Source organism: Choloepus didactylus, chromosome 20 (assembly GCF_015220235.1).
Source record: "Choloepus didactylus isolate mChoDid1 chromosome 20, mChoDid1.pri, whole genome shotgun sequence".
NCBI classification, from domain to species: Eukaryota; Metazoa; Chordata; class Mammalia; order Pilosa; family Megalonychidae; genus Choloepus; species Choloepus didactylus.
The window spans coordinates 46460423-46472624 of NC_051326.1; positions in this window are offsets into that span (position 1 = coordinate 46460423).

Here is a 12202-nt window from a genome sequence, read left to right on the forward strand (position 1 = left end):
TTACTTCCCACATGTACGTGAAGGAGAACTCTCTTTATGAATGTCTGTGGCTGAATATTGCATCTTCAGTGGTAAATAAATCTATATGTTAAATCTACATTAAGCATACAAAAATCTATACTTGTATTAAAAAGAATTTTTAAATTTCCATGAGGTCTTCCTTCAAAGAACTTATCAAACATGCATATATTTTGTGACTATTTTCTATTCTTAAAAAAATCCATAATACATAACTTAGTAAAACCATTGTACCAATTAAGAATAGGCTTGGGTATATATTGTGGGAGGGAAAGAGTTGAATAAATAAAACAGACATTATTTCACTCTCACATCTAAGAATCTCAGCTTATTCTTGTCTTCTTTGACATGATACTTTAGAATATTGCAGGTCAATTATTTTGTAGGAAGTCCCTCAATTTGGATTTGTCTGATGTTCTCTCATCATTTGATTTAGGTCATATATCTTTGACAAGAATACCACAGAAATGATGCTGTGTTCTCAGTGCATCCTCTCAGGTGGTCCATGATTTCAATTTGTCCCATCAATGTTTATGTTGACTTCACTTGTTTAAGGTAATGTCTACTAGGCTTCTCCATTGTCAAGTTACTATTGTTCCCTTTCAGGTTAATAAATAACTGTATAAACATCTTATTACTCATAAACATTCAAATTATTATTTTATTGATTTCTATAAGTGTGAACACATGGTTTGTGATTTTATTCAATGGGTTATAATCTGTTGCTATTGTTATCTATGTTTATGCTAAAATTATCCGAGATTTGACCAGTGAGTTGGCATCTATATCCTTTTGACATGCCCCTATAGTTTGTGGGGTTTTTCCTTACTGTCTGGCACATTATCATGTCCGTGGCTCATTTTATTCTTTCCCTGCCTCAGCCGTGGAACTAGTCATTTCTTCAAGGAGCTATGATACCTTTCAGTGGATATTAGTGTTTATGTGCCAAGAGCTGGATGTTAGGTGTACTCAGTGCTACTGGGATACTGCTGTTCCCAGATTCTCTCTATGGACAAACCCAGGGAATATATTTACATCAATACACACACACACATATAGATACACACTCACATTTACATCTATAATTATTTCTATGTCTATGTCTACTGAAAACCATGAATTCATACTGATACCTCCAATTCCAATCTAACATCACAGGGTTCATTCTAGCTTTCTCCCTTTCTGTCTTTGTAAAGCCTCTTCTAAGAAGAGAGAAACCAAACTCTCATTCTTGATGTTTATACTTACTAGAACATTCAAATGTATGTAAACAATCTCCTTTCACCACTGTTGACCTCCTGCTCCCTAACTTCAGCTCTGATAATGCACAATGGATAGCACACTTTGAATATATACTTATCTATAGAATTAACACTAAATGAAGGAGATTAGTATAATTTGTAATGGTTATATGCTATGAAAATGTAGCTATTGTCCAACTATTGAGGAAAAAATGGTAAGAGTATATGGGAAGAATAAGCTTGGTGATAGACTTACAGATATTAGGGGATATTAAAAGGCCATTACTTCAAATATATTGCTTCAAATTAGTATCTAAGGAAGAGGTAAGGGTGAGGAGAAGAAATTGTTACTAGCTAATTTCAGTGTAGCTCTAAATAGGAATCACTGACTGAATCCCCCATCAAAATAGAGGTGACTAAACAATTTTATTGAGGTATTAATGCAAATTTGATGATGGCAGTGGACTAGGAAAAGAATTACAAACATTTCTATGTATAAAATATATGTCAAAAGAAAAATAAGCAAATAAACAGAGTGAAAGATTAAATATGTGTGTAATATGGATATGCATTTAGAATATATAATACATGTGCATAATATATACCTTTTCTAATCATGTACTCTATGGATGCAAAGAAAACACGAAATTATGATATAACAAGACCAAATATATTGATCATGTTAAAATAAAAGTATTAAAATAAATATTTTCTAATTAACAAAAACACGAGACACGTCTAAAATAAAAATAAGCTAAAAATAAATAATAAAAACTTAAAAAAGCTAAACAGAAACATCTAAAATGAAAAGAGGAACATACAAATATAAAGAAACCAGGTATCTGACAAGGTACAATTCAGAAGAAAAAGCGTTAAAAGAGATAAAGAAGGAGGTTAAATTCACAATGAAAATATAACAATTATTTAACTGTTAGACCCGATGATAAAGTAACAACTTTCATAAACTAGAAACAAGAGACACAACAAGAAATACACAAAAGCATAATAAAACAAATTTAGAAATATCATATTATACCCTATATTACAAGACAGGTTAAGATCAAATGAACATATTTAATGATACAGTTTCAATCTGAAATGTATTAACTTCAGATTTCTGATGATAAAGACTACACTTTTATTGCAAGTGAAATAAAGCATTCATGCAAATTGACATATCATAGGGCACAAATCCTCAATAAATTGCAAAGACAAATAAAACTTTAGCACTATGATAATAATGCCCTAAAACCAGAAATTAATAAGAAATTCAGCATATAAAAAGGATCCTCTGCCCGGATATAGCAAAAAAACATTCTAATAAACAGCTGAAAGTGTGCATTTTCTTGAAAGTAACTATTATGACAACAAACATAATATCAGAATCTGTAAGACTAAATTGAGCAGTTAGAAGAAAAATCCTTAGCAATAAATACTTCAATAAAAATGAAAATAAATACATTAAATTGTCAACTCAAAAAGCTAAACAGAGAACAACAAACCAAACCAAAAGAAAGCCAAACGAAGACCTTAATAAAGACAGAAGCAGAAATTAGTAGAACTAAATAAACCTACAGGCTGGATCTTGAAACAAAACCACAAAATAAATAAACCACTAAGTAACATATTCAAGAAAAAAAGGAGAAAGTAGAACACACAAATGTATAAATGTTTGAAGATAAATGAATGAGTAGCCTCCCTTACAAGAGCAAAAATAAAGTAATTTAAATAGAATTTTAAAATATAAAACAAGAAATGTTCAAAACAGGATGAAAAAACTATAATACTTTTCTAAAAGGTATAAATTAGACAAGTACAAATGGAATGAAATATTTTTTTTTTACAGGAAGAATAAGCATCATAAGATGTTACCCATAAATTCATTTATAATTTTAATGTGATCCCAATAAAATCACCATGAGGAACCAGCTAAGTAACCTGGAGTTATAGATTATTAAGTGCATTTGGTGGTGGTGGTGGTAGTGGCAGGACAAAGAAAGGCAGAAAGCTTTGAAAAAGACAACTGGTTGGGGGAGGAATGGATAACCCTAAGGATATTAAAGTACATTATTAAGACTCTAGAAAAAAAACAAAACAATGGGACATTGGCATATAAATAGACAGACATGTCAATGGATCAGACTGGAAAATTCAAGAAATAACTTCCATTGCACATGGAATTTGAGTATTTGATAAAGGCAGTATCTCAAACCAGTGGATAAAAGATGGACTTTTAAGTAAGTTATAATGAGAAATTTAATTAGCAGTATGGAAAAAAACATTAAATTGAATCTGTTCCTCACACCATACTCTAAGACAAATTTCGAATAGATCATGATGTGAATGTAAAATTAGAACCATGCAACTACCAGAAGAATAAACAAAAAGAGTGAATTCCTTTATTAGCTGGGAGTGGAGAAAACTCCCCTATGACTCAAAATGCAACAACATAAGTAAAAGGTTTGATAAATCTGACTTTGAATAAATGAAAAAAAATTACATGGAAAAATTATCTGCAAAAGGGGTTAACATTCTTAATACATGAAGAATATCTTAAAATTTAGGCAATAAACCCACAACCCTTATAAATGAAAAAGACACATGAATAGAACTTTATAGAAAAATAGATGAAAATGGTTTTTAACATAAGAAAATACAGTCAATCACAATCATAATAAAAATACAAATATCAAAACTACTTGACATGACATTTCTTTTTTAGATAAGCCACAATCAAAGAGTATAATAAAATATTCTGTTGTCAAGCCTGTGGAAGAAAACGGGTACTTTGATACCTTGCTGGAGGAAATGCAAGCTAGTACAACAGGCAAGCAAATTTAACCACTTCTCATAAAATTACACATGCATTTACTGGTGACTCAGCAATTCCACTTCTAGGAATCCATCCCAAAGATACACTGGCAAATATGAAATTAAGCATGTGCAATGCTATCATTGCAACTGTTTGTAATAATCTGTATGCCAGTGGGAGCCAGTTGAATAAACTATTGTACAATCACACAGTGGAATACTGCACAGCTGCAACATGATGGTGAGAAAAAGTTGCCAAATAAAAATCAAGGTGCAGAATAGTGTGTTCAATATACTAATTTTTACTTTAGAAAGAGGATGGGAATATAATTATAAACCTAAGTATTTGCATATAAGGGAAGGATAAACCAAAAGCTAATAAAAATATTTACAGGGAGTGATGCCATCTATGTAAGACAACCCCCCAAAACATCTTCCCAGAGAATCAGCAAAGATCAGAAAGGGACAAATCCCACTTGCTTAGAACTCTGGAGGAGGTTAGAGACTGGAGAAGGACGACACAAATGAGGGTGGGCACCTAGGCCCTCTCTCCCCCCCAGTGCCATGTAACCCAGCGCAGCTGGGGAGAGCTCGAGATCCCTGCCATCTACCAAGGGGAGCCGGGGCTGGGCATAGCAAGGCCGGATGATGCAGAGGCTGCGCCTCAGTGAAGCCATGAGTAAATGGCAGGTGCTCACGCGTCCCCTGCTGCCTCCAGCGGCTGCTCCTCACCGCCCGGCCTGGGCCTGCCAGGGGCGTGAGCGTGCCGGAGACGCCGGGGGAGATGGAGTAGGCCGGGGAGGAAGAGCGGGCGCCACCAAGGACCGAGCTAGGGGACAACGAGAAGGAGGTGGCAGCGAGGGCCTCAGTCTCAGGGCCTGCATGAGGGAAGAGGGCCTCCTTTAGGAGGATCTATAAGACCAGGCTGAACTGGCGGCGGCGATGATGGTCAGGGTGGTGTAAGGAGCAGGAGTTGACCTACAAGCAGCAGTAGGGCTTGAGCATCCTTGGTGAATTCCTGCAGGAGATGTACCCGCGTTCACTGCTCCCTTCCTGCAGCCCCTGGAGGGTGTTGCCACAGGGAGGAGGAAGATGAGGAGGGACCGCACAGTGGGGGCCCAGGCAGTCATGCCCTCTCGCAGCAGCCCAGGCAGGGTATGTGTCTGCTGAACATGGAAGAGAAGTTCTCCAGGGGCCAATACGGTGACATCACCTAGTTCATGGTGGACTTTAGGTTGATGCTGGAGACATGCTATTGCCTGCACAGAGTGGACCATTGAATTTCCAAACAGGGCCAGAAGCTAGAGGTGATGCTGGAGCAGAAGTTGGCGCTTCTCTCTCAGCACTTGAGAGAAAAGACATAGCAGTTACATCTAGAGGCTATTATGGATTGGAGGATGAGAAGGGAACTGCATGGACTTCAACGAGGCCTCTGCCAACACCACCAAGTTTAGCAGGTTTGACAAGTGGAGTTCTTTAATCTATAGTGAAGGAGAAAATTTAAGACAGGAAGAACAGCTGACAGCAAAAGAAAAAAGAAGGTTTTGGGAGCAGGAATGAAAAGAAGCTGAAGATGCTCGTCGAAAAGAAATAGAAGCATGGGAAAGAAAACTTCTAGCTCAAGCAGCTTGGACTTGTATGGACACCATGTGGGAAATGTCCCGCTGGACATTGCCTTTAACCCAGCAAATTCTATATTTGCCAGAGAGAATCTTTTATGAATTGTAACACTGTGTTTGATACCTCAGTGTAATGCTTTGCTACCTGAAATAATGAAGACGTCTGCATCGCAGATCTACCTTATGCTAGAGACCAACTTTGCCTTATAGGACCTGGGAAGGAGCACTGAAAAAGAAAGTACAGCAGTGGTACACTGCTCTAGGGCAGACTGAAAATCCTGATAACTGTGCTGAAAAACTTGGGTTGTGTCCTCAGTTTTTTAAAGTTCTTGGACAAGTTAATCTGTTGGAAGAAAAAGCTTTTCATGAACTGCCTTCCAACCGAAAGTGTGGTTACTTAAAGGTCTTTGTGTCTGAAACACAAAAAGAAGTCCAAGATGCTGTACTTGGACATCCTGTTCATGAATGCTGAGAAGTTATCCTTGGTTATGATTATCTGGAGAATGCTTATGTGCATTTTCCACAGTTCTGGGGAGCAGATATACAGATTTATAAACAGAGACCTTTTCAGGCCCCTAAATTTCCAATTCCACCCACTAAAATACGAAGAGTACCTCAGATTAAACTGGAGAAATAGAAATGTTACTATGTTAGTTCAAGTTATGGAGAACACAGGTTTAGTAGAGAATGCGTGCCCTCTGCCTTCAAGAAAGAACATGGAATTAATTTCAATCCTATGCCCTGCTAAAATAAACTTGGATAATCATGACATTTCTTTTGAAATGGAAGTAAACTCCAACTGTGAAACTAGAATTCACAGGCCCTGAGAAATTAAAAAAAAACTGATTGTTGCAAAGAAAATTTAGAAAAACCTGAGAGTGCAGGGGAAGTTACTAGCTTTAGAGAGTCTCTCAGCCCAGGTGAAATAAGGTTTATAGAAAAATCCAGAAAAATATGGTGAAGCATTCAGAGTAAAGCCTGAACCCAGTCCATTAAAAGAAAATGCTCTAAAATCTTACCAGATATTTGTAAATGGAAATCACAGCAGTCATCCAGGAATGAACTGCCAGTGTTGCAAGGGAAGCTCTATTAGAACAGTCACTGCAGAGCTACAAGAAGCTCAAACTAATTAAATGTGGGCAAAAAAGAAGAAAAAGGAAAAAAAAACCCAAAAGAGGTTTGTATGAAAACTTACAGAGAAAGCATGAAAGTCTTCACTCTCTTGCATTCAATGCTTACAAACCTGAGAACCAGAATAAGTTATTGATCACCAAGAAGAAAGCAAAATACAGAAGCACAAATCTGGTAAGCTAACATAAATGGGTGAGAACTACACTCAAGCCTAATGCAAATCATTCTTTCAAATAAGCATTGTGAAATCTCTGAATGACAAAATAAAATTTGCATGTATTTGTGTATATAAGGGTCAAGTTTTATTTTATTCCTCATGATTAAAAACCAGAGTAGAAGTTATGTATGTTAACAAAAAATACAGGTGCAGTATATTTGAATTTAATTCTAAGTTGAAAATCTTTTGACATGATGTATTTACATTCCTCTGGATGAATTTCTCCATGACTGATGCTTCCTGCCTCCATGTTTTTTTCCCTAGGCTAAGGGGAAACACAGTACAGTGGAAGTAGGACCATTATGAGAGTCAGAAGATAATCGTTCTCAGGGTGAAAGGCCATAGCAACTAGCATCTTGTGCCAGAGCAAGTCAGTTTATCCTTCTGATCTCAGTTCTTTCCTCTATCATATATTTTTAAGCATATGTATTTTCATATACAGAAAGAAAATATTGTGAAATACACAAAGAAAATTGCATCAACTAATAAAATGTGGAGTACATTTTTATATAAAAAAATTCAGGTAGGAAATTTCCATCCCAAACCCACCAATCCAGAGATCTCCCCCTCACTTGGTCCTGCACAGCTTGGGAGTCACACAAAGGCAGCACAGTCTGGGTTCCTCCTGCTGCAGAGGCAAACCATAGAGCCACTTACAGCAGCAAGTTAGAACCCCACGTCAGGGGCCCAAGTTAGCAGAGACCCAGGGCAGAACATAAGCTTCTAAGTCATGCAGCAAACAAAAGGGACCCAGGGGCTGGGGGAAGAAGAGACCATGCAGAACTGTTGCCAAGAAGTCTCCTCACTCAATCCAGTTTCTGTTGGCATCACGACCTAAATACAAAACAGACTTTTCTGGAGTGACTCACCTCTCTGGATTGACCCCATCTGACTCCCCAGGATAGGATATCCTAACAGGGAAGAAACCAGAGGCAGGAAAGCCTCACAGAAAATAAAAGAGGGGGTTAAACTGAACTGCTGCAAGAGAGGACAGTTCTCAAAACTGAAAAGTATAAGGAAAATGGGACACTGAGTGAAGGAGAATTTAAACAAATCATAAGAGCTTGGGAAAAAATTCTGCACAACAACAAACAGAACAGATCAAAATTCCTGCAGAAGAAAGAGAGGAAAGGAAGCTTTCTCTCGGAGGTGAAATAATTGAACAAAAAGTGCAATCTTAAAAACTGTAACACATATTCAGGGAAAGATTCAGATGAAGAAGAGCTGAGAAAATCTGAACAAACATGGGCTACTCTAAAAGTCTAGAATAACTTGGATGAAGCATCAAATAAAAGCCTTAACACAAAGTCAGTCACCAATAAAACCCTAGACAAGAGGAAAAAACTGACCTTCAGAGTTAACTCATAAGACAATTGAATGACAAGACATCAGCAAAAAATTACAGGCCATACTAAGAAGCAGGAAGATATGGCTCAGTCAAAGGAAAAAAATAGAAAAATTCAGAGAAGACACAGAATTTGGAACAACTAATCCAAGAAGTTCAAACAAATCTCCTAAATCAATTCAAGGATATGGAGGAAAACATGATAAGGAGCTAAAGGACATTGAGAAGACAATGTGTGAACATAAAGAAGAATTTTAAAGTGTAAAAGGAAACATATCAGAAATTATGGAAAATAAAGCCACAATAGTAGATATTAAAAAATGCACTAGAGGCATACAAAACAGATTTGAACAGGCAGAAGTAAGATTCAGCGAACAAGAAGACAGGACAATTAAAATCATACAGTAAGAAGAACAGATAGAGGAAAAGAATAGAAAAAAATTGAGCAATGTCTCAGGGATTTGAGTGACAACATGACATGCACAAAGATACATGTCATGAGTGTCCCAGAGGAGAAGAGAAGGCAAAAGGGGCAGAAAGAATATTTGAGGAAATAATGGCTGAGAATTTCCCAACACTTATGAAAGACATAAATAAACATGTCCAAGAAGCTCAATGTACTCCAAACAGAATAAATCCTTATAGACCTACTCCAAGACACATACTAATCAGAATGTCAGATGCCAAAGATGAAGAGAGAATTCTGAAAGCAGCAAGAGAAAAGTGATTTGTCACATACAAGGGACTCAATAAGACTAAGTGCCAATTTCCCATCAGAAACCATGGGAGCAAGAAAGCAGTGGTATGACATATTTAAGGTACTGAGAGAGAAAAACTGCCAACTGCAAATTCTTTATCTGGTAAAATTGTCCTTCAAAATGATGAAGAGTTTGAGATATTCACAGATAAACAGAAACTAAGAGAGTTTGTCAATAAAAGATCTGCCTTACAAAAATTGCTAAAGGGAGTTCAGCAGGTTGAAAGGAAAAGACAGGAAAGAGTGGCTTGGAGTAGTGTGAAGAAATAAAGATCTTCAGTATGGGTAACTAAAAGAGCAAATGCAAAACCCAATAGTACTGTATCCTCAATATACAACTCTGTTCTTTAATTCCTGTAAGAGTCAAAATACAATTGAACAAGAAAAAGGCATATTTCCTGATAATGGACATGCAAAATATAAAGTGGTAAAGTGGAGCAAAATGTCATAAAGAGGAGAAACAGAGGGATACTGAAGCAGAGAACATGTCTGCTATTGAAGCTAGGCTGGTATCTTTTCAAAATAGTAGGTTATATATGTAGGTTGTATAACCACAAAGAAGGTATTTTAAAAATAATCAGAAACAGAAATGAGAGAGGGATCAGTCAGATAGGTCAAAAAAAAAAATCAACTATACAGAAAAGGAGACTGGAATAAAGGAAAAGAGAGGCAAAAAAAAAAAAAAAAGAAAGAAAGAAAGATATGACATAAAAAAGGGACAAAATGGCTGAAGTATTTCTTTTACAGTAATAACACTAAACATTAATGAATTAAACTCTCCCCCCAATCAAAAGACACAGATTGGCATAATGGATAAAAAAGCTTGATCCTACTATATGTTGTTTACAAGAGACTCACCTTAGGCCCAAAGACACAAAATAGTTGAAAGTGAAAGGATGGAATAAAATTTTCCATGCAAATAGTAACCTAAAAAGAGCTTGGGTAGGTATGCTAATATCAGACAAAACAGACTTTAAGTCAAAAGCTGTTATAAGAGACAAAAAAGGACACCATAGGGTGCCCCAAAATACACGAGGCAAACACTGGCAAAACAAAAGGGAGAAATAGACACTTCTACAATAATAGTTGGAGATGTCAATACACCACTCTTATCAATAGATAGGACATACAGAGGATCAATAAGGAAAGAGATAACTTGAATAATATGATATATCAACTAGACATCAAAGACATATACAGAACATTGTACCTGAAAACAGCAAGATATACATTCTTCTCAAGAGCAAATGAATTGTTATCCAGGATAGACCCCAAGTTGGGACACAAAACAAACCTCAATAAATTTATAAAGATTTAAATTATACAAAGCATCTTCTCTGACCTTAATGGAATGAAGCAGGAGATCAATAACAGGCAGAGAACTGGAAAATCAAAAACTGTATGGAAATTGAATAGCATACTATTAAACATCAGTGGGTCAAAGAAGAAATTACAAATGATATCAGTAAATACAGTGAGACAAATGAAAATGAGAACACAACATATCAAAACTTATGAGACACAGCAAAGGCAGTGCTGAGAGGGAAATTTATAACCCTAAATGCTTACATTAAAAAAGAAGAAAGAGCTAATATTGAAGACCTAATTGCATACCTGGAGGAATGAAAAAAAGAACAGATTAAGCAAAGATTAGAGCAGAAATAAATGAAATTGAGAATGAAAACAAAACAAAACAAAACAAAAGCAATAGAGAGAATTAACAAAACCAAAAGCTGGTTTTTTGAAAAGATCAAAAAAATTGACTAACCCTTAGCTAGAATGAAAAAGAAAAAAAGAAAGAAAACAAAAATAAGTAAACTCAGAAATGAGAGGGGGGACATTGCTGACTCCATAGAAATAAAAAATCATAAGAGGATACTATGAACAACTGTATGCCAACAAATTAGACAATTGAGATGAAATGGACAAATTCCTAGAAACACACCAAGAACCTACCCTGACTCTGCAAGACATAGATGACCTCACCAGACAAATTACAAGCAGAGATGGAATCAGTCATCAGAAACTTCCAAAGAAAAGCCCACAACCAGATGGCTTCACAGGTGAATTCTACGAATCATTCCAAGAAGAATTAACACCAATCCTGCTCAAACTCCTCCAAAAAATTGCAAGAGGAGGAAACACTACCTAACTCATTCTGAGTCCCACATCACCCTAATACCAAAGCCAGATAAAGATAGTACAAGAAAAGAAAATTACAGAACAATCTCACTCATGAATAGAGATTTTTAAAATTCCTCAACTAAATACTTAAAAACCACATCTAACAGCACATTAAAAGAATTATACACCATGAACAAGTGTGGTTTACCCCAGGCAAGCAAGGGTGGTTCAACATTAAAAAAAAATCAATTAATGTAATACATCACATCACCAAAAGGAAGGGAAAAAACTATACGATCATCTCAATCAACACAGAAAAAGCATTTGACAAAATCCAGCATGCTTTCTCAATAAAAACACTTAGAAAAATAGGAATAGAAGGAAACCTCCTGAACATGATAAAAGGCATATATGAAAAACCCACAGCTTACATCATACTCAATGTGGAAAGACTGAAAACTTTCCCTCTAAGATATTGGAAGAGGACAAAGATGCCTGCTGTAACCACTGTTATTGAACATTCTACTGGAAGTTCTAACAAGAGCAGTTAGGTAAGAAAAAGAAATAAAAGGCAACCAAATTGGAAAGGAAGAAGTAAAACTTTCACTATTTGCAGATGACATGATCCTATATATAGAAAGTCCCAAAAGGTCTAAAACAAAGCTACTAGAGCTAATAAATGAATTCAGCAAAGTGGCGGAGTACAAGATCAACAGGCAAAAATCAGTAGTAATGGACACTAATAATGAACAAGATGATTAAGAAATAAGAAAAAATTTCCATTTACAATAGTAACTAAATGAACCAAATATCTAGGAATAAATGTAACCAAGGATATAAAGGGCTTGTTCACAGAAAACTACAAAACATTGCTAAAAGAAATTAAAGAAGACCGAAATAAATGGAAGGGCATTGTGTTCATGGATAGGAAGACTAAAT